The following is a 12580-nucleotide window of genomic DNA, read 5'->3' as shown; positions in this document are numbered from 1 at the left end:
TTATGCCACAACTGTACAGGATACTGGTGAGACCGCACCGGGAGAACTGCATGCAGCTCTGGTCTCCTTACTTGAGCAAGGATATACCGGCTTTGGATGCAGTGCAGAGGAGGTTCACCAGGTTGATTCCAGAGATGAGAGGGTTAGCCTATGAGGAGAGATTTGAGTTGCCCGAGACTATACTTGCTGGAATTCAGAAGAATGAGGGGATCTTATAGAAACATATAAAATTATGAAAGGGATAGCTAAGATAGAGATAGGAAAGTTGTTTCCACTGGCAGATAAGACTAGAACTAGGGGACATAGCCTGAAGATTCGGGGGAGTAGATTTAGGATGGAGATGAGGAGGAACTGCTTTTCCCAGAGAGTAGTGAATCTATGGAATTCTCTGCCCAGGGAAGCAGTAGAGGCTACCTCATGAAATATATTTAAGACACAGTTAGATAGAATTTTCAGAGTAGGGGAATAAAGGTTTATGGGGAAAAGGCAAGTAGGTGGAGCTGAGTCCAAGGCCAGATCAGCTATGATCTTATTGTATATAGTCTTAATGGTAGGACTCTTGACAGTGTGGAGGATCAGAGAGATCTTGGGGTCTGAGTCCATAGGACGCTCAAAGTAGCGGCGCAGGTTGACTCTGTGGTTAAGAAGGCAGATGGTGTATTGTCCTTCATCAATCGGGGAATTGAATTTAGGAGCCATGAGGTATTGTTGCAGCTATATAGGTCCCTGGTCAGACCCCACTTGGAGTATTGTGCTCAGTTCTGGTCACCTCACTACAGGAAAGATGTGGAAGCCATAGAGAGGGTGCAGAGGAGATTTACAAGGATGCTGCCTGGAATGCGGAGCATGCCTTATAAAAGCAGGTTGAGGGAACTCAGCCTTTTCTCCTTGGAGAGACGGAGGATGAGGGGGGACCTGATTGAGGTGTATGAGATGATGAGAGGTATTGATAGGGTAGATAGTCAGAGGCTTTTCCCCAGGGCTGAATTGGTAGCCACAAGAGGACATAGATTTAAGGTGCTGGGGAGTAGATATAGAGAAGATGTCAGGGGTAAGTTTTTTACTCAGAGAGTGGTGAGTGCGTGGAATGGGCTGCCAGAAACGGTGGTGGAGGCTGATACAACAGGGTCTTTCAAGAGACTGTTAGATAGGTATATGGAGCTGAGTAAAATAGAGGGTTATGGGTAAGCCTCGTAATTTCTAGGGTAGGGACATGTTTGGCACAGCTTTGTGGGCCGAACGGCCTGAATTGTGCTGTAATTGTTCTATGTTCTATTGAACAGTACAGCAGGCTCAGTGCGCCAGATGGCCTACTCCTGCTCCTGTTTCTTCTGTTCTTAATCTGCTCACAGAAGCTCAGTTTGGGTTCTGTCAAAGTCCCTCAGCTCCTGACCTCATTACAGCCTTGTTCCAAATACAGACAAAAGAGCTGAAATCCAGAAGTGAAGTGAGAGTAACTGCCCTTGACATCAAGGCAGTAATTGATTGATCATGGCATCAAGGAGCCCTGGCTAAACTGGAGTCAGTGGGAATCAGGGGGGAAACCCTCTGCTGGTTGGAGTCATACCCAGCACAAAGGAAGATGGTTGGAGGTTAATCATCTCAGCCACAAGATATCTCTGCAGGAATTCCTTCGGGTAGTATTCTAGGTCCAACCATCTTCAACTGCTTCATCAATTACCTCCCTTCAATCACAAGATCAGAAGAAGGGATGTTCACTGATGATTGCACAATATTCAGCACCATTCTTGACTCTTCAAATAATGAAGCAGTCCACATCCAAATGCAGCAAGAGCTGGACAATACCTAGGCCTGGAATGATAGCTGGTAAGTAACATCTGTGCCACACAAGTGCTGGGCAATGACAATATCCAACAAGAGAAAATCCACTATCATCCCTGACATTAAGTGGCATTCCCATCACTGAATCCCTCATTATAATATCCTAGGGGTTACCATTAACCAGAAACTGAACTGGAACAGCCATATACATAAATGTGGCTACAAGAACAAGTAGAGACTTGGAATCCTGCAATGAATAACTCACCTAACTCTCCAAAGCCTGTCCACTATCCAGAGTGTGATGAAATACTCTCCACTTGCCTAGACAAGTGGAGCTTCAACCACACTTAAGAAGTTTGACACTACACAGGACATAGCAGCCCACAAGCATTCATTCACTCCACCACCGACACACAGTAGCAGCAGTTTGTACCATCTACAGGATGCACTGCAGCAACTCACCAAGACTCCTTAGACAGCACCTCCCAAACCCACGACCCCTACCAATTAGAACCAGGGTAGCAAAAGCATGGGTACACCACCACCTGGAAGTTGCCCTCCAAACCCCACACCATCCTGACTTGGAAATATAATCACCATTCCTTCACCATCGCTGGGTCAAAATCCTGGAACTCCCTCCCTACCAACATTATGGGTGTACCCACACCTCAAGAACTGCTGCGGTTCAAGAAGGCCGCTCACCACCATCTTCTCAAGGCCAATTAGCGGTGGGCAATTAAATGCTGGCACTGCCTGCAAAGCCCACATCCTTTGAATGAATGAAAAAAATGTTCTCCCTTCCACACTTCCCTAAACTCCCAGCTAGCAAATTTTTATCTACAAAAGTCTCATTAGGTATGACAGGGTAAGCATTACACTGATTGCTATCTTTTAAAGTGAAATCCTAGCCTGGTCCAAACAAAGTATTCCTAATAGTATCCAAAGGCAGAGTAACCTGCAAATAATTTAACCATTATTTCACCTCGAGAATTAACATACGAAAATATTTCTATTTAATGAAGTGTTTTCCACGAAAATGTTCTAATTGAAGGAGAAGAAAAAATTGAAACTGTTTAATGTTGCCATTTTGTGAGTCGACATTACTGATGCCCAGGACTACAAGGCTGAGTTATTGAAAACCAGTGAACAGAAGTAAAATTAAACCTTTTTCAACTGATAGTGTAATACATTAATTTTCTCTTTATTTTAAAATTACTTACCTAACAGAAGGAGCCCAACTGTACAAATTTCCAAATAGTAGTTTTTAAACTTTCTACAGACACTTTTTTTCTATACGTGTACACAAGAAGAATTAACAACTAATCAACATTCCTGTGGGTAACTTTCATGTAACTTGCTTCAACTTGCCAGCAAGACAACCATATACCTCTGCTAATGTATAGAAGTGTTATTGGACCTTGGGATGCATTTCCCACTAAGCCTGCAAATTGAATATATTTATGACAAAAATAAATACACACTCAGAGCATGGTGAACAAAGGACATCAATCAATTGGATATTCAGCAGCTACCAGACAAGTTATCACATGGACAGAATCTGATCCTGCTGCTGTCTTTTATCATCACAGTACATAGCAGGCAAGGAAATAATTTGGACAGTGTCAGTACAAGCTTATAGTCACAACTGTCCACTTTTGTTTCATTCACATGCACAACCATTAGTATTCTTTTTAAGCATTTGTCTCATTTCTTTTTAAATAGTGATTAGCAGCTTCAATAACGTTGAGGTAAAGTATTTCAAATATTTTAAATCTTTGCTTAAAACACTTTACTCCAACTACATGGCTTCCAAAATGATTTTATACTTCTAAAATGGACAGAGCCATACCAGTATAAACCAAAGCTAACTGTGAGCTAAAAATCCATGTAGTCAGACAGCCAGTGTGTAAGTAATCACAGAGGCATGCATTAGAGTGTCCTTTGGCCACATCCAAGTTCTTGCAGCTGGTTTCCGAATTACACAGCAGAGAATCATTGACAATAGACAATGTAGTTTCTCTGGTCACATCTATAGTCAGGTTTCATTGGTAGCAGTGCTTGTCTTCTCCAGAATCTATTTTGATCCATGGACCTTGACAAGTTGCAGTCAGGTGGACTAACTACAGAACCCCTGATAAGAGATCTGAAAAACTGCCTGATTTGCTGAGGCTTTCTAACATTGTAAATGAAGTTCACAAGAACTTCCAAACAATCATGTCAAAGAGGATCCAGGTTTTGATCCAACACAGAGGATTCTGGATTTTGATCTTTTGCATCACTCACAGACATCTCTAAACCTTGGGACAAGTGGTTATCTGAATCAGAGATGGAAAATTATGATTTATGCAATCATTGTGCAGTGTGCAAAGGTGATCACCCAGAATCCACCATGGAACAGGAAATATTTCAGTGTTCAATCTATAAGTACAAAAAAAAGGTACCAAAGCAATATACTCCCTCACACCTTTGCAATTGTTTGGTTAACCTTAATGCAAAGATAAATTGCAGTTTGGTACTTACATCTTCCAAACAGAGACTCATGCTTATCTGCATTCAAGCAAATGGAATCTCTGCATGCATACTTAAATAAGCTGGCAAACTTCTGCTTAATGACATCCCGTCAAACTTCAGAAGTTACAAGAATGCTTTTCAACACAAGATTAAATAGTTCCAATCATAAAAATCTTAAGTTGCAACTGATGTAAAACTGAAACAATGCCTTTGTGCCATTTCTGGAAATGTCTTTTACATGGTTTTATCACCGCATATATACACTATCACAATCTGTTGTGAAGGAAATCAGGAGAGCAAAGAGTGAGTACAAGATGGATCTGACAGGTAAGGTTAAGGAAAACCCTAAGAGGTTCTATAGCTATATTAAGAGTAAAAGGATGGCTAGGGAGAGAGTAGGTCCTCTTAGAGATCACAGGGCCACCTATGTCTCGAGCTGCAGGAGATGGGTGGGTTATTTAACGAATATTTCTCCTCCTTGTTTACTGAGGAGAAAATCGTGGTTGCTCAACAGACAAGGGAAATAGGTGGAGATGTTTTGGAGGATATTCATATTACCAGGGAGGAGGTATTTGCAGCCTTACAGCGTATTAAGGTGGATAAATCCCCAGGTCCTGACTGAGTGCATCCTCAGACTTTGTGGGAGGCTAGGGAAAAAATTACAGAGGCCCTTGTGGAGACACTTGCTTCACAGTTAGCCACTGGTGACGTTCCCAAAGACTGGAAGGTGGCTCGTGTCATTCTGTTGTTTAAGGGTAGCAAGGACAAGGTTGGTCAGCCTGACATGAGTGCACAAGGCTTGATCAGTAAGTTTGCAGTTGGCCCTAAATTAGGAGGTGTTGATAGTGAAGAAGGTTATCATAGATTACAGGGGGATCTTGATCAGTTAGGGAAGTGGGCTGAAGATTGACAAATGGATTTCAATACAGATAAGTGTAAGGTGATGCACTTTGGAAAGTCAAACCAGCATAGGACTTATACTATGAATGGTAGGGCACTGGGGAGTGTAATGGAACAGAGCGGCCTAGGAGTACAAGTGCACAGTTCGTTGAAGGCAGCATCACAGGTAGACAGGGTGGTGAAAAAGGCATTTCGCATACTGGCCTTCATCAGTCAGGGCACTGAGGACAGGAGTGGTGACATTATGGTGCAGCTGTATGGGTCTTTGGTGAGGCCGCACTTAGACTATACCGTTTAAGTCACCCTATTATAGAAAAGGTGTGGTTAAACTGGAAAGAGTGCAGAGAATATTTAGGAGGATGTTGCTAGGAATAGAAGGCCTGAGTTATTGCGAGAGGTTGGCCAGGCTAGGTCTTTATTCCTTGGGACATAGGAGAATGAGGGGTGAACTTATAGAAGTGTATAAAATTATAAGAGGCCTTGATAAGGTAGATGGTAACAGTCTTTTCCCCAGGGTAGGGGAGTCCAAAGCTAGGGGGCATAGTTTTAGGGTGAGAGATGAATGATTTAAAAGGGACTTGAGGCAACTTTTTCACACAGAGGAACCGCCAGAGGAAGTGGTTGAGGCAGGTACAATAGTATCATTTAAGAAGCACTTGGATAAGTACATAGGCACAGTAATGTAGCGGTTAGCGTAACGCTATTACAGCGCCAGTAACCTGGGTTCAATTCCGGCCACTGTCTGTAAGGAGTTTGTACATTCTTCCCGTGTCTGCATGGGCTTCCTCCGGGTGCTCCGGTTTCCTCCCGGGTTAGGAGCTGTGGGCATGCTACGTCGGTGCTGGAAGAGTGGCGACACTTGCGGGCTGCCCCCAGCACATTTCACTGTGTTTCAATGTATATGTGACTAATAAATAATCTTATCTTATAAATTGGAACTAGCTGGGTGGGCACCATGGCTGGCAATGGACTGGTTGGGCTGAAGGGCCTGTATCCGTGCTATATCGCTCTACGACTCAAACCCTCAATATGTATATTGATGACACATGTAGATAGCAGTTACAACTACAGCAATAATTAATTTATGTTTCTGATGATATATCCCTGTGTCAAAATAGTCATTAATAAAAGAGATGTCAAAGGAGGGCAGAAGTTCTAACACTACATTGTTGCAGAGTTTTTAAAATTACATTACGATGATGTCAGGAATTAACAGTTTAAATCCTCTTGATAACACTAAAACACAAAATAACTCTTGGTATCATGTCCAATACATTGAAAGCTATTCCCACTTGAAACTACACACAGCAGGGTTCAGATCTCAGTATTTGTTCCAATCAGCCGAATACAACACTCCAGAATTTTACAGCAACCACATTTTTTTAAAAAATAGCTCAATTGATATACCACTTTCCAGCTTTTCCACATGGTCCTCACCAATGCAATGTTTAGGCTGACATTACCTTCATGTAAAAATGTAAACATCTCAGGTTATTCAAAGGGTAGAAAAACTCTCCACATGTTTGACAAATTTTCTCAAGATGGAAACATGTGCTACACGGCTTTGTTCTTTGGTTTTGAAACCTACACTAAGATTTCAAAAGACTGAAGTTAAAGTGCTCATCAGTCATGTGTTCACTCTGTCTACAGCAAATGCAAGCCTATTTTTCCCTTCCTGATACTTGTGCAGAAGAACAGCTTGATATACAGAAAGTTCCCTTTCGAAAGCCTGGAACAAAGACACACTAGCTTTTTTCTTCCTTTGTCTGCTCCTACTTATTTTCTTCTCTCCCATACTCCCTGCCTTTTACATTTCCCTTGTAGTAATTCAGCAATTTTACATATGTTGCTCCATACTCTTCATGCTAGATTTCTTTCTCACTTCAGTTTGTTTTATCCTCCACAGAAACGTTTGCTTTTTCCACTCACCAGCTTTCTGACTTATTCCATTGAACTTCAATCCACCCCAGTTGTGCAAATTATCATCCTTGATCTATTCCCCAGCTTTCTCTGTCCCAGTTACACCTTTGTCCTGCTCTCAACCCTCCTCCCAGCTACACCACCATCCCTTTCCCAAGGTTCTTACTCACCTCCCTGCTTATTATTTCTCACCCAGCCTCCAAATTCTTGCCCCCAGTTTCAGTTACCCACTCAAGACTTCTCCCATTTTTTTCCTTTCACCTCATAGATCAGGCAGAGACCATATTTAAGCTCCATGAAACCCTTTCCAGCAGCTGTTCCCCTTCTTTGCCACCACTTCCAGGTGACACAGCATCCCATTCCATTCCAAACTGAGCTCCTCACCCCATTGGTTCTCGACCACTCATCCTGCACCCTGCCCACAATGATCTACAAATCTCTCCCTCTGCGCGACCCTCGCGCCACCTCTCTCTCTCTGTGACGCTCACGCCATCTCTCTCTCTCTGTGACAACGGTGAAGTGTCGACCAACCTATCTGCCAAGGGAGTTCACTTCAGCTATCCTCATGGCAGTCTAAATCCCACCACAGACGGACATGAAGCCTGCACTCAATGAGCTATACTCCGTGGTCAACAACCTTGAGACCGGATACCCTGACGCCGTCTTCATCATTGCAGGGGACTTCAATTAGGCCAACCTCAAGAGTGTGTTACCAAAATACTATCAGCACATCTGCTCCACCAGGGGTGCCAACACCCTTGACCACTGCCATACAACCAAAGATGCCTTCCAAGCCACCCCTCGTCCTCACTTTGGGAAATCAGAGCACCAGGCTGTGCTCCTCCTCCCTGCATACAAACAGAAACTGAAACAGGAGGATCCGGTGCAGAGAGTCGTGCAGTGCTGGTCTGAGGAAACAGATGAGCTCCTGTGTGACTGCTTTGAGACAGTGGACTGGTTCATGTTCAAAGACTCAGCTGCCAGCCTTGTTAAGTATGCCACCAGCATCACAGACTTTATCAGCAAGTGTGTGGCGGACTGTGTACCAAACAAGGCAATCCGGGTGTTCCCAAACAGGAAACCATGGATGAACCGAGAGATCCACTCCCTACTGAAGGAGAGGACTGCTGCACACAAATCTGGTGATCCTGATCTGTACAAGAAATCGTGGTATGACCTTCGGAAAGCTATCAGGGATGCTAAGAGGCAATACCGACTCAAAATAGAGTCCCTGAACGGCCGTCAGTTATGGCAGGGCTTACATGCCATAACAGGCTACAAGATGAAGTCGGGCTGCATAGCTAACAACAGCGTATCCCTTCTGGATGAACTTAACGCATTCTATGCGCATTTTGAGCAGAAGGGAAGTGGATTGTCACCACCCACCCTGACAGTCACCAATGAAGCTGAACCTGTGATCACAGCGGAGGACGCAAGATCAGTCTTCTGGAGAGTGAACACGAGGAAAGCACCTGGCCCAGATGGTGTCCCTGGCTGTGTGCTCAGATCTTGTGCTGGTCAGCTGGCAGAAGTTTTTGCAGACATATTTAACATCTCCCTGCTTCAAGCTCAGGTTCCCACCTGTTTTAAGAAGACCACCATCATCCCGGTACCGAAGAAAAGCAAGGTGACATGCCTCAATGACTACCGACCAGTGGCTCTGACATCCACCACCATGAAGTGCTTTGAGAGGTTGGTCATGACACACATCAACTCTAGCCTATCAGACAACCTGGACCCATTGCAATTCACCTATCTCTGGAACAGGTCTACACCGGATGCCATCTCCCTGGCCCTTCAATCAGCTCTGGAGCATCTGGACAGTAAAGACACCTACATTAGACTATTGTTTATTGACTACAGCTCCGCCTTCAATACAATAATCCCAAGTAAGCTTGTCACCAAACTCTGAGACCTCGGACTCAACACCTCCATCTGTAACTGGATCCTTGACTTTCTAACAAACAGACTGCAATCAGTGAGGATAGGCAGCAATACCTCCAGCACGATTATTCTCAACACTGGTGCCCCACAAGGCTGCATCTTCAGCTGTCTACTCTACTCCCTATATGACAACAACCTTTCCCTCAATGTCAACAAAAGAGCTGTTCATTGACTTCAGGAAAGGGGGCAGTGTACATGCACCTGTCTACATCAATGGTGCTGAGGTCGAGAGGGTTGAGAGCTTCAAGTTCCTTGGAGTGAACGTCACCAATAGCCTGTCCTAGTCAAATCACGTAGAAGCCACGGCCAAGAAAGCTCACCAGCGCCTCTACTTCCTCAGGAGGCTAAAGAAATTTGGTTTGTCCCATTTGATGCTCACCAACTTTTACAGATGCACCATAGAAAGCATCCTACCTGGATGTATCATGGCTTGGTACTGCAACTGCTCTGCCCAGGACCACACGAAACTGCAGAGAGTTGTGGACACAGCCCAGCACATTACAGACACCAGCCTCCCCTCCTTGGACTCTGTCTTTACCTCTCGCTGTCTTGGTGAAGCAGCCAGCATAATCAAAGACCCCACCCACCCAGGACATTCTCCCTTCTCTCCTCTACCATAGGGTAGAAGGTACAGGAGCCCTAAGGCACGTACCACCAGACTTAAGGACAGCTTCTACCCCACTGTGATAAGACTATTGAACGGTTCCCTTATACAATGAGATGGACTATGACCTCACGATCTACCTTGTTGTGACCTCGCACCTTATTGCACTGTACTTTCTCTGTAGCTGTGACACTTTACTCTGTACTGTTATTGTTTTCACTTGTACTACATCAATGCACTCTGTACTGACTCAATGTAACTGCACTGTGTAATGAACTGACCTGTACCATCGGTTTGTGAGACAAGCTTTTCACTGTACCTCGGTACAAGTGACAATAATAAACCAATACACCATTTCTCTCCCTCTGTGACACTCACAGTCTCTGCCACTGACACTGCCTGCCTGTCTCTCTCTTTCCTTCCCACTCGCGTACTCTCTTACTCCCGTTCATTCACTCACTCTTCTCACTCACATTCGCTCTCTCTCTGTCTCTCTCTTTCTCACTCACACACACACTCAGGCACTCTCTTTCTCTTTCTCTCACTCTCTCTTCCTCTTTCTCTCACTCTCTCTTCCTCACACACACTCTCTCTTACTCACTCTCTCACCCTCTCTGCCACCCCCACCTCTCTCTCTGTCGGGCACACACTCAGTCTCTATCTGTCTCCGCTCTGTGAGACCAGTGCCAGCCCCTCCTGTCACTCGGCATCTCCCAAAATTCGCCCGCCGCCGACTCGAGTGCAATAACAAAAGGAACTCGGAAAATGCCAACTGCCTACCGCACCGGGCCGTGCCTTGTACCGCCTTTGGCGAAGAGTGAACAACTGAAGTGACTAAACTTGCCCAACTTATTGGAGTACTTCCGCTTCCGTTTGTTTTCTGTAAACACTGCCTGAAAGGAGCCTTCCTGGGCCGCTCGTTCCTCCAGCCTGCTTCCCCTGCAGCCGACACTCAAGGCGCGCACTGCAGCACCGAGCTCGGGGCGGCGGGCGATCCCCGGGGACAGTCCTGTGCCGCCCGTCGGCGCCGCACCAAGACGCACTACTACCTCACACCTTCCCCGTGATTAATACTGTTACTTCTGACTGACACCTGATATTTTTTTGCCCCTAAACCCAGTTGCCTGAAATGATTTTTGATTTTTTTATTGTAGGCAAACCCCAAAACAAAATTAGAGTTCAAATATTAGACATCTAATTTGGGGGGGGGGGGGTGGATAAAATGTATGGTTACATAAAAAGCTCAATCCACGTATTGTTACAGAGGGCAAACTGTAATAAGGCAAAGGGAAGTAAACATAGGGTGTAACTTGGCATTGTTTCAAGTAATAATAATAATTAATATTGAACCGCCCTGGCTTTTCACGTATCGTGAGTAAATAATGTTGAAATGAGGAATTGGTGTTTTGGTTACCATTGTTTAGATGTTTATTTCCATCGACCTGAGCCGTGTGTGGAATGGTGAGCCAGTGAGTTTCGTGTGGCACCAAAGATCTCCCGGCAACAAATATTTCTGTTAGAAATTTCTTTTCTCAATAACAGTACATCCAGATTGTCGTGCCATATTTAATCCAACCGTGGATTGCATTTCACACGTTACATATCTGTCCGTAACTTTGAGATACACCAACTATCCATGGAGAATGTGTTCCTTTGAATAGATAAAATGATTGCAGGTCAGATCCTATGGTAAATGCATCTAAGAAGTAACAAAAGACAATGAGAAAAGTATATGTGCAATGCACCCACCCCGTGAACTCATTTCAGGAAAACAAGGGCAGCAAGGTCTATCGACATGAAAAGCTGCAGAAAGAAATGAAAAGGTACAGGTTATTGCTCATCTGATCACATTTTATCTCCATTTTAAAGGTTGGAGAACTGACCGCTATAACAAAGCCAGAATGGAAACCTGCTGCCCAGTCAAGTTAGATTTGCAGAAATAGTCGAATGGAGAACTTGTCAGATTTTTTTTTTGGGGGGGGGGGGGAAAGAGGGTCATTCTCGAAGAATATGGTAAACTATTTGAGCATTTGTGCAGAGTAAAGGGTTGCAGAAGAGTAATATTCACAAGGGCCTGGAACAACTCTTCAGTCGGTTTACGATATTGCGTTGACGGAGGCGCACTTCGCTACCCACCGAAATCAATTGTGTGAGGTTTAAGTTTCCTCAATAAACAGAAACATTAACTGAAACAGTTAGCAATGGACAGTTCGATGCTGAACTTGAATTGGAAATAACCTTATAAACATATTTTAAATAATAATTAATTTCTATTTATTTTGCTTTACTAACACGTTGATAAATTGAACAGATCTACAGAACGCCTGTCGAATAGTTTGGATTAAAACATCAAAAAACATGGGAGTCTGGACCTTCATAGAGGTAAACAGAATCCACATATATAAACTGTTGTATAAATGATTAATTATAGCTTTGGCCGCTAGGGAAAATCACATCTGTTTCATTTTAAAATTTGCTACAGTTTTTCATTTGTGCCTTATTAAATTGAATTCCCAAACTCGTCTTTAAAATGCATTTAATCACATTAATTCTGATATGTTTATTTTAATTAAAAGCAAAAATTGAATAATATTAATGCATTTCGATAGAAGCATTTAATATGATAATTATCAAAGGCACCATAAAAACAATTACTCAGCTTCAAAGGACCAATCTTACTTTGTCAAAGCAAGTTTGTGCATGGGAATTTAAATTTATTGCCAAAAGACAACTACACATCAATCTGCTTTTTGATTGGGTTAAGTACCATGCTGGGTCCAGGCCCATAGGATTTGCATGCCCATACTGGTGGGCAGCTTTAGTGAATCTGGCAAGTTTATTTGGAGGCTGCCCCTAGCTATACAAGGCCCACACATGAAGAGATATCAGTGCCAGTCACAGTTCTCAAAGGACTGTGCA

General features: G+C 43.8%; 1 protein-coding gene across 3 annotated transcripts in view; it reads right to left on the bottom strand.

Moving 5' to 3' along the window:
* The window catches only part of itprid2 (ITPR interacting domain containing 2), a 139427-nt gene extending 128737 nt beyond the window's left edge, over positions 1 to 10690 (bottom strand). Inside the window, exon 1 of one of the 3 annotated variants that reach the window (XM_052012973.1) lies at positions 10442 to 10690. The gene's annotated coding sequence lies outside the window, so the exon portion shown is untranslated. Of the gene's footprint in view, positions 1 to 9471; positions 9583 to 10441 lie in introns of those variants that run through there. The other 2 variants (XM_052012942.1, XM_052012998.1) reach the window with 2 other exon arrangements.
* Positions 10691 to 12580: the final 1890 nt, after the last annotated feature.

This window comes from Pristis pectinata, chromosome 1 (genome assembly GCF_009764475.1).
Source record: "Pristis pectinata isolate sPriPec2 chromosome 1, sPriPec2.1.pri, whole genome shotgun sequence".
Classification (NCBI taxonomy): Eukaryota; Metazoa; Chordata; class Chondrichthyes; order Rhinopristiformes; family Pristidae; genus Pristis; species Pristis pectinata.
Note: the sequence above shows the minus strand (reverse complement) of the source record. Positions and strands in the feature narration are given on the sequence as shown.